The sequence below is a fragment of the Callithrix jacchus genome, chromosome 17, assembly GCF_049354715.1.
Source record: "Callithrix jacchus isolate 240 chromosome 17, calJac240_pri, whole genome shotgun sequence".
In the NCBI taxonomy this organism is placed as follows: Eukaryota; Metazoa; Chordata; class Mammalia; order Primates; family Cebidae; genus Callithrix; species Callithrix jacchus.
In genome coordinates, this window is record NC_133518.1 from 36,739,333 (window position 1) to 36,756,057 (window position 16,725).

At 35.4% G+C, this 16,725-nt stretch overlaps 1 long non-coding RNA gene and 1 pseudogene across 4 annotated transcripts in view; both read left to right on the plus strand.

Annotated features, from left to right (window-relative positions):
• Positions 1 to 16,725, plus strand: part of LOC144579906 (uncharacterized) — a 535,694-nt gene that overhangs the window by 388,822 nt on the left and 130,147 nt on the right. For all 4 annotated transcript variants that reach the window (XR_013528563.1, XR_013528565.1, XR_013528564.1 and 1 more), the window contains exon 3: positions 2,566 to 2,686. This is a non-coding gene — a long non-coding RNA (uncharacterized LOC144579906). The remainder of the gene's footprint in view (positions 1 to 2,565; positions 2,687 to 16,725) is intronic.
• On the plus strand, positions 8,551 to 9,655 carry LOC100406783 (protein SGT1 homolog pseudogene; annotated as a pseudogene).

Below are 16,725 nucleotides of genomic sequence, written 5' to 3' on the forward strand. Positions count from 1 at the left end.
CTGTGAAAAATGTTCTGCTTCTCAGATAAATGGGTACTATCTGTTTTGTTTCTAAATGGCCAACTTTGAGGATAAATGGGAAGATATAATTGCTTCTTTTATGCCTATTTGTACACCCTGGTGGGAGGGAGTCCTTATATTTATGTACACACTCATGGAAGGGAGTCCTCATATTTAGTTTCAAAATATATTACTTTCTTGGATTTTCTTCCTAACTTTTTCTAACTTTGGGTCCATTTCTTTTTTCATTGCCTCCTTTCCCAGGCAGCTCTATTCTTGCAGAGCCATGGCAGGACATATTAAAATTCCAATAGGAAACACTGAAGGAAAGTCTGTAGAATCACTAGTGACTAATTACAGGAGAGCTGTTTCTTCAGTCTTACTTCATGTTATGTTCTCTGTGTTCTCAAGCTGATAGTATGTTATGTATTTGGATTCTTGAAAAACGGAAAATTTTTAAAGATATGTGTATAAAGTATATTCTTTTTTTTCTTTCTTTCTTTCCCCTTCCTTCCTTCCTTCCTTCCTTCCTTCCTTCCTTCCTTCCTTCCTTCCTTCCTTCCTTCCTTCCTTCCTTCCTTCCTTCCTTCCTTCCTTCCTTCCTTCCTTTTCTTTCTTTCTTTCTCTCTCTCTCTCTCTCTTTCTCTCTTTCTTTCGACAGAGTTTCGCTCTTGTTACCCAGGCTGGAGTGCAATGGCGCGATATCGGCTCACCGCAACCTCCTCCTCCTGGGTTCAGGCAATTCTCCTGCCTCAGCCTCCTGAATAGCTGGGATTACAGGCACACGCTACCATGCCCAGCTAATTTTTTGTATTTTTAGTAGAGACGGGGTTTCACCATGTTGACCAGGATGGTCTCGATCTCCTGACCTCGTGATCCACCCACCGCAGCCTCCGAAAGTGCTGGGATTACAGGCGTGAGCCACCACGCCCAGCAAAGTATATTCTATATTGATGTAATAGTGGTGATTTTCATTAAAACAGTAATAAAAAAGTGAGAAATATTCACATGTGTGTTCAGACTTCAACAATACTTGCTACATTCTTATGGCATGGTGTGATGGAGTAGACAGTCAAATTCAGATATATCTTGTTAGTGTGGCCATGACTTTTAGCCAAGAGTTAATGATATTCTTAGGCTTTACTAAGAACTAGAGTGGTCTACAACATTTTCACTGAGTGAAGCTTTTAAAGAAAAAAAATAATGAGACAACTATGTTGGAACTCAGGGGATAAAACAGAATATCAATTGTGGTAGAAGGGCCAGGAGATAGTCAAGGAGCCAGAAATAAAGTATATGTTGTGTGTGTGTGTGTGTGTTTGTGTGTGTGTGAAGGGAAGTAAATCAGAGGACCATTTAAAGCAATTTTCTGGCTCAGGTTGTGGACTAAGCTCTCTATTTTGTTTTTATTGGAGCAGAGGTGAACACAAATAAGATGGCTGTACTTAAATGAATCTTCAATCAGAACAAAACAGCCTGTGTATAGATGTTTTTCCATTTTTTATCTACTTTTGCCAATTTTAGTAAAGTTGCAAAACACACTAACAAGGGATAAGGAATATCATCAATCTCATTAACTGTGGTAAAAGTATATCAAAACCACATGGAGATACCACCTCACTCCAGTTGGAATGGCAATCATTAAAAAATCAGGAGACAGATGCTGGAGAGGATGTAGAGAAATAGAAACACTTTTACACTGTTGGTGGAAGTATAAATTAATTCAACCATTGTGGAAGACAGTGTATTGATTCCTCAAGGACCTAGAAATAGAAGTACCATTTGACCCAGCAATCCCATTACTGGGTAGTTACCCAAAGGATTATAAATCATTCTGTTATAAAGACACATGCACACATGTTTATTGTACCACTGTTTACAATAGTAAAGACTTGGAACCAACCCAAATGCCCATCAATTAAAATTGGATAAAGAAGATGTGGCACATATACACCATGGAATGCTACACAGCCATACAAAAGAGTGAGTTCATGTCCTTTGCAGGGACATGGATGAAACTGGAAACTGTCATTTTCAGCAAACTGACACAAGAACAGAAAACCAAACACTGCATGTCCTCACTCATAAGTGGGTGTTGAACAATGAGAACACATGGACACAAAGAGGGGAACATCACACACTGGGACCTGGGGGGTGGGGGAATTGGGGATGGATTGCATTAGGAGAAATACCTAATGTAGATGATGGGGCAAAGGATGCAGCAAATCACCACCTTGGCACGTGTATACCTATGTAACCAACCTGCATGATCTGCACATGTGCCCCAGAACTTAAAGTGTAATATACAACCAAAAAAAATTTTAAATTAGTAGGCAATTTTAAAGAAACCCATCTCTATCTATCCATCCATCCATCCATCTGTCATCCATCTACCTACCTATCTATCTTACTATCATCTATAAGAACTTTAGGAGAATATCTATTCCATTTGACCCAGTAATTCCAACTTTCAGGGATTTATACTAAGGAAATTAGATAAAGATTTATTTACAAAAATGTTCAATGCATTGCTATTCTTGATTTTTTTTTTTTTTTTTTTTTGAGAGGACGTCTGGTACTGTCGCCCGGCTGTAGTTCAGTGGCACAATCTCAGCTCACTGCAATCTTCACCTCCTGGGTTCAAGCAATTCTCCTGCCTCAGCCTCCTGAGGAGCTGGGACTACAGGTATGTGCCCCCACAGCCAGCTAATTTTTTTTGTATTTTTAGTAGAGACGGGATTTCACCATGTTGGCCAGGATGGTCTTGATCTCCTGACCTCGTGATCTGCCTGCCTTGGCCTCCCAAAGTGCTGAGATTATAGGTGCGAGCCACCATGCCCAGCCTGTTCTTAATCTTTTTCAAAAAATTGTCAAATATAACACAAATGATGGAAACTACATAAAACATATAACAATTATAAAGCAAGCACATATATGAATATCACATAAATCCAGACAGAATAGGACCAACATACCAAAAAACCTCTTTCCTACTTGCCCCAAAGATAACCACTATATTGAATTTTATTTTAACACCAAGCAGGCATCCTTAAATAATATGGGTTTTGCTGGTTTTTAAATCTTAAGTGAATGGAATAATTCTCTATGTGTTTGTGTCTTGCTTCTTTAACTCAATGTTATGTTTATAAAATGTATGCATATATCTATAGGTTATTTTTATTATTGTGTAGTATTATAATATTTGTATATACTACCAGTTATGAATATGTTATCAGTTATTTATCAATTTTATTTAACTTTATTGATGAATGTTTATATTATTTCTTTTACCTTACTTTCATTTATTTTAATCCTTTCATCTCATCCCTTTCTTTCATTTCTTTGCTTCCTCTTTCTCTCCTTTAACGTTTCCCTCTGTCTCATACTCTCCCTCAGTCATTCTTTCCTTCTTTGGCTATTACAAAATAAAATCAATGCCGCCATAAGTAATCTGTATATGCTTGCTGCATTCATGTTCGTGCATATCTCAACAGCTGCTTGAAAGTTCATTTTCTTTCACAATTAACAATATTTGGTACTGTAATGCTTATATTTTTGCCAATTAGATGGCTGTATTAGTCAGGGTTCTCCAGAGAAGCAGGACAAATAGGACACACACACACACACACACACACACACACACACACCCCACAGATGTATTAAAAGAAATTGGCTCACACAATTATGAAGACAGCGAAGTCTTACAGCCTGCCATCTGCAAGGCAAGAGATCCAGGAAAGGTGGTGGTATACTTCCAGTTTGAGTCCAGAGGCCCAAGAACCTAGAGACCTGATGATGGACCTGATGAGGTAAGTAGTAGTACAAATCTGAAGGCTCAAGTACCAAGATTACTGATGGTTTAAGTTCTAGCCAAGGGCAAGAGAACACCATTGTTATAATTTAAGCAATTAGGAAAGAGAGCAAATTTTCCCTTTTGTTCTATTTGGTCTCCAATGAATTGAAAGATGCCCACCAATACTGGGGAGAGCAAGCTGCTTTACCTCCTCTACTTATTTAAATGTTAATGTCATCCAGAAACACGTTCACAAACACACCTAGAATGTTTAACCAAATCTCTGGGCACCCCATGTCCCAATAAGTTGACATATAACAGTTGTTGTACATGGTATTTTCTTGTGGTTTACCTTTGAATTTCTTTGAGCACTTTTTTGTGTGTATGGACCATTGAAAAACCCTCTTTTGAGAAGTGCCTATTTTCCCTTTGGGTCATATGTCTTTTTGGGGTCATATGCAACTTAGGCTGATAAGTTACAGATGAGCCTTTGTCATTTACATATCATGTAAATGTCTGCAACAGGAAGGAAGAAGAGAATGAGAGGAAGGGGAAGGGAGATGAAAAGAAGGGAAGGAGGTAGAAATAAAGGATGACAAGAAGAAAAGGGAAAAGAGAAAATAAAAAGGAAATAAATGAAAAAAATAATAGAATAAAAAGAAAATGTCTCTCATTTGTCTTGTAACTTGTTTAATTTTTTTTTATACAGAGACATTTTAAATTTGAATGAAAACATCAGTTTTTAACAACCGCTTTAGTACTTGGTATCATTGATTAAAAATATTTCATTACTTCAAGATGATAGAGACATGCTTTTATATTATCTTCTAGAAGGTTCCTAGTTATGCTATTGACTTTTAGATCAATAATCCACCTGGAATTCTTTTATAAGGCATAAACTATGAGTGAGTGAATTTTGCATTTTTTTTAGTTTGATTGCAAACTGATGCAGCACTTTCTTTGAAAAAAATCTATTTCCTATTACTCTGTATCTTGCTGGTAAATCAATTGTTTATTATGTGTATATTAGTTTCCTGATCTTTATTCTTTCCATTGGGTTGTTATTATTTCTTATCTCTGTGTTAGTGCTCAAGAGCTGTAATTACTTGAGTATTAATACCTAATAGTGTCAGTTCCTGCTGGAATCATTTATTTTAAGAGCATCTAGGATAATTGGCCCTTTCAATTTCCATAGAAATCAATTACAATAAAAAACTTTTAATATCCTTAAAAATATCCGTTGGCATTTTTGGGTGGAGAATTGCCATATATAGACAGCACTGTCTATAAATAGCACATATCTCAGTTTATTTAGGACTTCTCTAGTGTCTCTTAAAATTTGTACAACTTGCCTGTTATAGGTTTTATACATTTTAATATTGTTTTCTAGTGAATAGACATATTTGGTATCTTTTTAAATGTTTTTTTTCTTTTGTTTTTGCTTTGTGCATTTTGAAATGAAATTATCATTTATGGTAACTTTGTATCTACCAATCTTACTAAACTTTTTAGTTATAAATTTTTGCCCATGTGCTTTGAATATTTAACACATTTAAAGATATATTCTGGGAATAATTGAAATTGTATTTCTTCTTTCTTTTTTTCACACGTTTTATTCACTCTTTTCCCAAAGTACTGTGGAAAAATTCCATGAATGAAAGTAGTGATAAGGGGCATTCTTGTCCTGTTCTACATACCAAAGAGAGAAACATTTTGATGATTTGCTATTAATTAGGATGTTTCTGGTAGTTCATTTTGTATATCCTGTTTATCATATTAAGAAAATTTCCTTTGATCCCAGACTCACTTAGAGTTTATATAATAAATATATATTTTCTCTCTCTGTGTATGTGTATGTGTGCATGGGCATTTTTAAAAATTGTATCACTTTTTCTACAGTTATTGAGAAAATTATAAGAATTTAAAAAAATCTATTAATTCAGTGATTCTGTTGACTATTTTTGATTAAACCAAACTTGTCTTCCTATAATAAATGTAGCTGGTTCAATTAGATTTTTACGTGTTGCTCAATGCAGCTTGCTAATATTTCATTTAGAACTTTTGCATGTGTTCATGAGTGAAATCGGTCTGTAACTTTCCATTTTTATTGCCATTTTCAGAACATTGGTATCAAGGTTGTGCTAACTTCATAAAATCATATATAATATGTATTTATATAGTATGTATTATAAGTATATATAAATAATATATATAAGTATATATAATAACTTCATTTTGTATTTTTTTTACCAGTATTTCTCTAGAATTAGAATTATTTCTTTTTTGAATGTTTGTTAACACTCACTGATTACTACATCTAACTTTGAGGTAGTCACTGCAAAGAGTTTGATTACCAATTTAATGTTTATAGTACGAGTCAGATTTTCTAGTTCTTCTAGAGTCAGTTCCAGTAAGTCCTATTTTTGCAAAGAATTGCACATTTATTAACATTTTCAGAATTACCATGAAGTTGTTCATGAAATTTGGTTGTTTAATGTCTTTTTTTCTCACTCTTGTTCTCACCCCATTTCTTTTTATTATTTCTCTCTCTTGCTCCCTTTTTTTTCAAGTTAACATTGTGAGCCTTCTCATAAACCTCTGTTTGGTTTCAATGATTCCTTTATGGTATACTTTTTTTCTATTTTGTTTGTTCTACTTTCTTTGGGTTTATTTTGCCATTCATTTTTCAACCTTTGAGGTGAATGTTTACCTTAAGCATTTTCAGTCATCTTTCTACTAATGTATAAAGAAAGCTTGTGAAATTTCATTTATGCAATGGTTTGGCTGCATTCTACAAGTTTGTAATGTCGTTTTTTTTTTTTTACCATTTGGGTGAACATATTTAATTATCAGTTTAATATCTTCTTTAGCATATGATTTATTTAGATTTAATTTTTATTTCTAAATATATGCAGAATTTAAAATAATCTTATTGTTATAGATTTGTGGTGAGAATATACTATATATTTACAGTTTAGAAATTATTTATACCTATACACTAATTTTTAAAATAAATCTTACATCTGGGCTTGAAATGAATGTGTTTTACAGTTGTTAGATACAGTGTTTCATAGATATATAGAAGGTAACATTTACTAATTTTATTTTCAAATCTGTATCTTTTCTAATCTGTCTGTCTTCTGCCATTTACTGAGAGAAGTGTGGTAAATTCTCCAATGTGATTCCTGGAATTATATTTTTCTTTATGATTCTGTTATATTTTCATTTGATATATTTTGAGGTCATGTAATTAGGTATGCACATTTATAGCTGTCATATCGCTCCCATTCAATTATATTATTAGAGTTTTACCCTCTTTATTTGTAGATATGACTACCTTAAAGACTATTGCTTTTGGTGAGTATTTGCATAGCCTACATCAGTTTGAATCGTATGAAATTGTTTATATTATATTGATTTCATATGGTTCAAACTAAAATTAATTATGAAAATACTATCCAAAATAAATGATCCTTAAAGCTTTTTTTTTTTTTTTTTCAGAAAAAGGTCAATAATAGTTGTCAACTCTTTTAGTTTTAGTTTTCTTCCATGATTACCTTATAAATGTGTATTTTATAAGCAGCTTATATTTGGGTTCCGCCTCACTTAACAGTCTTTTTCTTTTAAGTGAAATGTTATTCATCTACATCTAATATAATTACTAACCATTTGAGTTTAAATCTATCTTATGCTTTTTATTTATCACTTCTCTATTATAGCTCTCTGTCCTTCTTTTAGGATTCTTTGAGCACTTTTTTCATTTCATTTATTTTCCCTCAACTACTTTGGAAGAAACACACACACACACACACACACACACACACACACACGCATGCGTGCTCACATTAGTGGTGACTCAGGAAAATACAATATGCATCCTTAACGTATTAAAGACTAATCTTAAACAATATTTTACCCTTCTTCTGAAAATTACCATGGACCTTAGGATACTTTAACCAACATTAATTCACAAACTGTTGTCACAGTGTACTTTAATTATTGTTTTAAAAAAGACTATATTAATCATTAGATGACCCCAGCCATTTTCTGTTTTCTTTGCTCTACATTCTTTTCTGCATCTCAGACCATCTTTTATATTGGAATATTTTTGTTCTGCCAGTAGAATGCGCTTTAGTGCAGAACAATTTGTGGCAAACTTTCTCAGTTTTTGTTCATTAAACATTATCATTCAGGTTTCATTTGTGTAGGATAATTTTGCTAGATACAAAATTTGAGGTTAGTAGGGTTTTTTAGTTCATAAAAAAAAGTTATTCCATTCTTCTAGTCATGTCATATTGTGATGGGTGGATTTAAAAAAATTATTTTGCTAGGAATTGGTTGGGTTTCTTTAATCTTTTACTTGGAGGCTATAGTAGGCAGAATTCTAAAAATGGACCCCTCCTCCATTCACATTCCATACCCTAATCTCCAAAACCTGTGAATATGATGAAATATTATTCCTAAAATGTATGTAATGCATAATTGTCTTTATAATAGAAACATTATATGAGAGGCCTATTTAATCACATGAACTATTAAAAGCAAAGTATGTTTTTTGTCTGGTGGTGGAGGGAGAAATCAGAGATATCTGAGGTGTTCAGAAGGACTCAACATAGTCATAGATGCTTTGAGGATGGAGGATGCTACATGAGAAGGATATGGGTAGTATCCAGGAGCTTAGGTTAGCCAGTCAGCAAGGAAAGGAACCCTAGACTACAGTCACAATGAAAAGGTAGTAATTAAAATTGCACATAGTCAGAAGTTTCCCCTTTGGGCGGTGGCGGAGGGGGTAACCACGATAGTAGCTGCTCTCGCGGCAGCAACAGTGACTACGAGGGATGGCGGCGGCTGCTGCAGCAGGACCTGCAACATCCCAGAGGTTTTTCCAGAGTTTCTCGGATGCTCTAATCGACGAGGACCCCCAGGCGGCGTTAGAGGAGCTGACTAAGGCTTTAGAACAGAAACCAGAAGATGCACAATATTATTGTCAAAGAGCTTATTGCCACATTCTTCTTGGGGATTACTGTGTTACTGTTGCTGATGCAAAGAAGTCTCTCGAACTCAATCCAAATAATTCCACTGCTCTGTCGAGAAAAGGAATATGTGAATACCATGAAAAAAACTATGCTGCTGCTCTAGAAACTTTTATAGAAGGACAAAAATTAGATAGTGCAGATGCTAATTTCAGGTCTGGATTAAAAGGTGTCAAGAAGCTCAGATTGGCTCAGAATCTGAGGGGTGGAATCATCAGTCAAAAATCAAGTATGACTGGTATCAAACAGAATCTCAATTAGTCATTACGCTTATGATCAAGAATGTTCAGAAGAATGATGTAAATGTGGAATTTTCAGAAAAACAGTTGTCTGCTTTGGTTAAACTTCCTTCTGGAGAGGATTACAATTTGAAACTGGAACTTCTTCATCCTATAATACCAGAACAGAGCACATTTAAAGTATTTTCAACAAAGATTGAAATTAAACTGAAAAAGCCAGAGGCTGTGAGATGTGAAAAGCTAGAGGGGCAAGGAGATGTGACTACGCCAAAACAATTCATAGCAGATGTAAAGAACCTATATCCATCATCATCTCCTTATAGAAGAAATTGGGATACATTGATTGGTGAGATAAAAGAAGACAAGAATGAAAAGTTGGAGCGAGATGCAGCCTTAAACAGATTATTTCAGCAGATCTATTCAGATGGTTCTGATGAAGTGAAATGTGCCATGAACAAATCCTTTATGGAGTCTGGTGGTACAGTTTTGAGTACCAACTGGTCTGATGTAGGTAAAAGGAAAGTTGAAATCAATCCTCCTGATGAGATGGGATGGAAAAAGTACTAAATAAATTAATTTACTCTACTGTATTGTGTATATTCACCTAATGCCCATTGTGAATTGATATTGCATTCTAGAATTTTAAACATTGAATATCTTTTTGAAAGATTATACCTCTTTACCTCTTTGTGCTTTAGAAATTATTTTCCTTTGAGTGTTCAAGTCTAATGAAGAATGAAGATCATATTTTATCACATCTGTCCTTAAGGATTTCAGACATAGTGAAACTGAATGAAGTGTATCATTTGCTCCTAGTTAGATTCATTCTATCTAGTTGTGGGGATAGAGAAATCTTTAATGCTATATTTTGGGTTATTGCCTTATTTTTGATGTAGTATTCTGTCAGTAGGTTATTAGACCTTGCAGCTTTGGGTAAGCATAGATTTTTTCACCTTCGGTGTTACAATGTATTTGCTTTGAAAAACTGCTTTTGAATGGAGTTGTAAATACAATTTTCTATGAAGATGAAAAAAAAATAAAAAATAAAAAAATAAAATTGCACATAGTCTATATTCCTAATTTTGTTAAAACTGAAATGTGTATAAAAACAACTAAAATAATGTATATTAATAGTTTAATGATATACATGTGTTCTCAAATTATAGATATTTTTCATGTTTTCCTAATTTTTATAGTTTTATATAATAAAAAATAAGTGATTTAGAAATTATTGCTCTTTGAAACTTGAAAGGATGATTTGAACTTAATTTTAGTTAGCCAAGAATTAAATCTGTTTTATCCACAGTGAGAAAGAACTTGAAATTCAATTTCATCCAAAAAATAGTTTTATGTTTCCTCTAGCTTTATAATAGTAATCAACATCATATATTGATGTCTTACGAAGTTGATACTTGATATGTGATTCACACATACTATCATTTAAGCCCCACAAACAACTTTATGAAGAAGCTAATGTTTTCTATTCACATTTTTCACATGAGAAGATAGAGGGTTGGCAAAGTCCTACAGTTATTTAGTGGTAGAGCTGGGATTTTTTTTTTTTTTTTGAGACTGAGTTTCGCTCTTGTTACCCAGGCTGGAGTGCAATGGTGCGATCTCGGCTCACCGCAACCTCCGCCTTCTGGGTTCAGGCAATTCTCCTGCCTCAGCCTCCCGAGTAGCCGGGATTACAGGCATGCGCCACCACGCCCAGCTAATTTTTAGTATTTTTAGTAGGGGTTTCACCATGTTGACCAGGATGGTCTCGATCTGTTGACCTCGTGATCCACCCGCCTCGGCCTCCCAAAGTGCTGGGATTACAGGCTTGAGCCACCGCGCCCGCCCAGAGCTGGGATTTTAACCTGAGTTGTTTATTATAAGTGGATTTTAGGCTGAATAATATTTAGCTTAATATTTTCAATGCATAAAATATGATAGAAGAAATTCTCTTTTAAGCATAAGCATCACTTCTGTAAAAATATCTCTTTTATTTTACTTTTCATTCTCTGTTGTGATTCTACTAACCAGAGATTCTTTTTGGATTGAATAATACAAAGATCTCAGTTTCTGTAGACATAGGAGACTCTCCAAAAATACTCTGAGGCTAAACTCTATTAAATAAAATAATGAAACTGTTGTTTCTTGATAAGATTACACTAGATGTTCTCTTCTAAGATAGAAGTAATTGTGATCCTATGTAATACAATCAGTTAGGATGAGCCCCCCTCTTTAAATACAATAGTCATATTCTATGTATAGTGTGTAATTCAGAGTATTTATTTTTAAGAATAATTGTATAAACCATTGATTAAGTATGTGTCTAGCCTTAAATAAAAATTAGAAATCATGATAAGGTATTGCTTTATAAACCTTCTCCATTCAGATGCAGAGATTTAACATACTTCCATTTGACTAACAAAGCAAAGCATAGCTGAGCAGGGATAAATACATCAATATCTAATTTCATTGACATCTGCATCTTTAACCATTTTCCAGCTCATTTGGAATGCATACCTCTGTTGTGTGCAAAGTGTTTTCTTCTTAAATACAAAATAAGTACCATATACTGTTGGAATCTTGCCTTAATCCTTTTAGCATCTTAGCATTATAGTACTTTACAAGTAGAGCTCTAACTGCCTAATGACTTTCTGTGGGTTCTAGAGTCTCTTCTCACTAGCAAGTCAGGCCAAAAGTCTTAGAAAATTAATAACTCCCAGAAACATCCTTTAATGTATAACTGATGGAAAATATACAATACTTCAGTTCTTTTGACCACTGATTACTATAATTCAGAGCTACTTGCTCCCCATTGAATCTCAGAATCTCACATTGGATGTCTTAGTTTGTATTCTGCTGCTAAAACAGAATACCCAAGGCAGAGTTATTTATACTGAACAGAAATGTATTGGTTCATAGTTCTGAAAGCTTGGAATTCTACTGTCAAGCTACCAGCATTTGACAAAGGGCCTTTTCTTAATAAATAACAGTATAGTGGAAGACATCACTTAGTGGAAGAGAAAAGAGATGGCAGAGAGAAAGAGCAAAAGAGTGCAAACCCATTTCTGTGATAACCAACCCACTCATATAATACCATTAGTCTATTTGTGAGGGCAGAGCCCTCATGACCTGAATACCTTTTAAAGGTCCCACCTCTCTATACCATCACAATGGCAGTTAAATTTCATCATGAGTTTTGAAGGTGACACACTTTCAAACCATAACAGGGCCCTTCGGGGGGATCAAACTACAGTGGCTCCCTCAGGGTTATGAGCAACTGTGTTTGTTACCTTTCCTTCCTTATCTCTAGTTCTGCTACCACTAGTGTTTCCTGAGACCCACTCCAAAATAAACTACTTGCTCCAGAATCCTTGTTACAGAATCTACTTATGGCAAAATCCAAATGAAGGTATTTTGTTATAGAATGGGTTCAAATGTAGCAGATACTTATAATGGGAGTTTAAATACTTGTAAACCAAATGACAAAAAGGGACCTAATGTTAGTGAAAAGGAATGATGATGAATCCTGTTGTTAAAACATCAAAACTACTAATTATAGTGGTGACTATTATTGAACTTCTCTTCTGTAGTGAATTGAAATGGAGTACAGAAGAAAGGAGATACACTGTCTTGTGCAATATATTTAGTATTGGGGTGCTGTGACTAAGGACTGTGGAATTGATTGACTATTGTTAGGTGCCATTGATGTTTGAGGAAAGAAAATGGCAATCTCAAGTCAGACAGTTTACTTAGGGCATGGCATCCCTTGTAGCTGAAGAGCAGACTGTGCTGAAGATTTTGGATTGTTATCATGGTAGAATTACAAAGAAAGGTGATTCATAGTCCCACCAACTCACTGTATAAAGTCAAGAGGCATGTAAGTAGGACTAGGCTCTTGTGACCCGAGATCTCATTAGTGGATGAACTTCGAGTGGACACTATAATTTGTCAGAGAAGGTTTTAGCAGCCAGAGAAATTCCTCTTGTTAGAGATTAGTAGTCTTCTATTGCCTGAAGACCATGCAAAGTTCACTGAGGTAGATGAACTGAGAGGTGTTGCTGTGAACAGTCAGTGAGGACCTCAGGGCTGCCAACAACCATGTGAGTGAGCTTGGAAGTAGATCCTTTGGTCCCAATTCAATTACCTTCTATTACCAAATTCTCCTGCATTGACCACCTGAAAATTTCCAGTTCTCAATGGCATTTTGCTTGAAGGAATGACAAAAAATCATTTTGGTCAGATAATTATTTCTTAAAGGGTGGAAATAGTTGAGTGTTATCACTTATTTGTATTTTAGAGTGACTTTCTGCATCTTTGGCCAGTGTCTTGACTGCAATATCCTGAAAGGCCTTGAGCCAGAACCACCTAGTTAAGCTGCTCCTAGATTTCTCACACAGTAACTATGAGATAGTAATGGTTGGTCAATAAATAACAACACACAGTGAGTGAGCAAAATGCTTCACTGGAAAAATTGTAATTCATTGACCAGTTTCCAAACCAGAGTCAGTTCTATGATAGAAAACCCACCCTTTAAAGAAAAAACCAGTTCTTCTATAGCAGCACCGCAGGATTCCTTAATTCTTCTGTAATAGTATTTAGGGATATTTACTGGAGAAAGGGAGATATCTAGATTTTTAAAGCATTGTTGAATCTAGGGTCCAAACTCATGTAGATTCAAAATACCATCATGGAACCCTTGTAAGAGTAAGGAAGTTTGAAGTCCCTGTGATAAAGATCCAAGTTTGTTTCACAATGCACCTAATATGGGTCTATGGCCTCATGCGATGGTCATTTTATTATCATTTGAGGGCCTAATTAAGGTGGATATACTTAGCAGGTGGGAAAAACTCACACATTATTTACTTGACCTGTGGAGTAAGAACTGTAATTATAGAAAAGGCCAAGTGGAAGCTCCTGAATGTGTCCCACCCCAAATGAAATTAGCATATTATAAACAATCCTTAGTGCATGGTGAGTGGAATGGCAGGGATCAGTGGCCTCAGTGATCTCATGGATGCAGGGTTGGTGGTCCTTATCACATGAATTCTTAAGGAACCAGTATAGTCTCTGAAAAAAATGGATCCAGATAACTTATGGCAGATGTTGGTGGACTATTATAAATTTAACCAAATAACCCCAATTATAGCTGCTATTTAAAATATGATTATTTACTAGACAAATCAATGCAGACTTTGCCATGTATATGTACTTGTTTACCCTATAAATGAATGCTTTCAAAACTCATAAACATTCAGTTTAGAATCAGCTCATATTCACTGAGAATGAACAGCAGTATATATTCATAATCTTGCTTCAGACTGTGTTAATTCTCCTGTTGTGTCACAATATGGTCTTAAGAGACCTTGGTTATAGGGAAATCTTATAGGGTATTTTACCGGTTCAGTATATTGGTGACATTATGTTAATCAGACCTGATGACCAGGAACTTGTAAGTTATCTGAACGTTTGTTCACAATGTTGCAGAAAAACCCAATAAAAATTAAGGGGCCTGCCCTTTTGAGTAAGGGTTAAGAGATCAGAGGATCTGAGTCATGCTGAGACATATCCTTTAATGTAAAGGTTGAAACATTATACTTGCATTTCCTCTTACTAAGAAAGAGTTGTCATATTTGGTAGCTCTCTGAATTTAAAGAAAGCACATACCACTTTGATTATACTGATCCATCTTATTTATTGGGTTACTCAGAAAATTGCTAGTTTTCAGTGAGGTCCAGAAACAGGAGAAGTTTTTATAGCAGGTTTAAGCTGCAGCATTGTTTGGATCATATAATCTGGCACGAGCTACATGGAGTTTTTCTAAGCTCCAATAAAAGAGTCATAGAACACTTCTTCCAGACTTTTGACTATCAGCCAAGCCACACTGCTACGAGTTCATGGATATCTTTAACTCAACAGCTCATCCCTCTGCATGATGACAAGTATACTACTGGTATCTATTGTACATAAGGATGCTATGTGGAATGTCTTCTAGCTTCAGTAAGAAAGTCATGATACTCACTCCTTAGGTTCTAGAACAAAGTCATCCAGTCTGCAGCAAAGAAAAATATTCAGAGCTCAAAAAACAACTTGTATAATGCCATTGTTCCCTGATCCTAGGACAGGAAACTCCTGACCATAGAACATTAAGTAATGCAACCAGAGGTGCCCATCACAAGGTTAATACATCAGATCCACCAAATCATAATATCAGGAAGCAACAGCAACAATCCATTTTACAATGGAAATGGTATATTCAGGATGGGACTCAAGAGGTTCTGAAGTCCATAAGCAAGTGACACAACAGGGGACCAGAGCCCCATGTCACACGTCCCTGTTGCAGCAATGCCTTTTCTTTCACTTACAGCTATGGTCTTGTTAGTGGATACCTGAAACTAAATGATATATAAAGAAACAAAACAAAACACTCAAGCTTGTATCTCTCAGATGGGTTGACTATGTTGACGGAAGCCAAAAATGGACTTCTGCCACATTCTAGCCCAAATCAAAAGTGGCTCTGAAAGATAGTAGAGAATACATTCCTCCAAGTGGGCAGACCTTAAAGCAGTACACCTGGTAATAAACTTTATGCAAAAGGAGAAGCTGGGTTAATGATGAACACATTGGCAGTGATGAACAGCTGGACTGGTGGTCAGAGGTTTGGAAGAAGCAACACTGAGAGATGGGAGTCAATCTGGAGAAAAAGCATGTGTAAGAACCTGCAGGAGTGTGTCTGTGATTAATGCCTACAAAAGTATTAACCACAGAATAGCCACCTGGATAAAATGACTTAGCAAGTGGATATCAGCCAGACTCATTTTTCAGTTACTTAAATGCTAGTATAGGGACTCACACATGGAATAGCTGAAATAGAGATTATGCACAAGATCAAAAGCATGAGATGTTTCTCACCAAGACTAATATAGCTACTGTTACTCCTGAGTGTTCAACCTGTCAGCAGCAGAGTCTAGTAAGCAGACTTACACTATGCTCTCAATTCAGTCTTCTCTGAAGAGACCAACAAACTACCTGGCCTCACGTCAATAGCATTATATTTTTTTCCATCCTAGAAGGAAAGCAATTGTCCTCACTGAGATTAATATTCTAATTAAGCTTTTCTTTCATACCATAGTTTCTTTGCCATCACCAAATTCTGAGGTTTCAGTGTGTTTGACTTATTATCACAGCATCATGTATATTATCTTAGATCAAATAATCCACTTTATAGAAAATGAAGTGTAACAATGGCACATGTTTAAGAGCTCCATTGACTTCACCAGTTACAGCACCTAAATGCTTCCAGGCTAATAAAATGCTGCTTAGAGCCAATGGGAATTATATGGTGCTCTTTCCCTGATAGGTAAAACATCTGCATCTAGGAACCAAAAGGTGAAAATTGGAGTGCCTTCTCCATTATTACTCCCCATGGCCCACTTGGTGAATATGTGCTGGACTGGAGGTCTTGCCTTCAAAGGGGATTATTCTTCTAAGTTTTCTCTAAATCTAAGCTAACCACTGCCCAGTTCTTTGAGGGTTGTCATGCCAGTAGATAAGTAGATAAAGTTTCTATACTATTATAATTGGTGTAATTATACAGTAATAAATACATAACGTATCATGAGGAAATACTCTTGCTACATATTATGTAATGTGGGCAGAGAGCGAT